Consider the following 211-nt stretch of genomic DNA (forward strand, 5'->3'; position numbering starts at 1 on the left):
TTAGAGTTTAGGCAAGAGTGCAGAAAAAAAAACACAAAAAGGACAAAAAGAAAAAAAGTTTTGTATATATATACACACACATGGTCTAATAAGAAATAAATCAAATAATTAGGCAAAATATATAAAGGCTGTTCATCTACTTTTTCACATTAGATCTGACCCCCTCATGTTTCATGTTCTAAGAATCCAATTCTCCACCTTTAAACATGAC

General features: G+C 29.9%; 1 protein-coding gene across 14 annotated transcripts in view; it reads right to left on the bottom strand.

Annotated features, from left to right (window-relative positions):
- kiaa1109 (KIAA1109 ortholog) overlaps positions 1-211 on the bottom strand; it is an 82355-nt gene that overhangs the window by 74782 nt on the left and 7362 nt on the right. The window lies entirely within an intron of this gene.

The sequence above is a fragment of the Etheostoma spectabile genome, chromosome 20, assembly GCF_008692095.1.
Source record: "Etheostoma spectabile isolate EspeVRDwgs_2016 chromosome 20, UIUC_Espe_1.0, whole genome shotgun sequence".
In the NCBI taxonomy this organism is placed as follows: domain Eukaryota; kingdom Metazoa; phylum Chordata; class Actinopteri; order Perciformes; family Percidae; genus Etheostoma; species Etheostoma spectabile.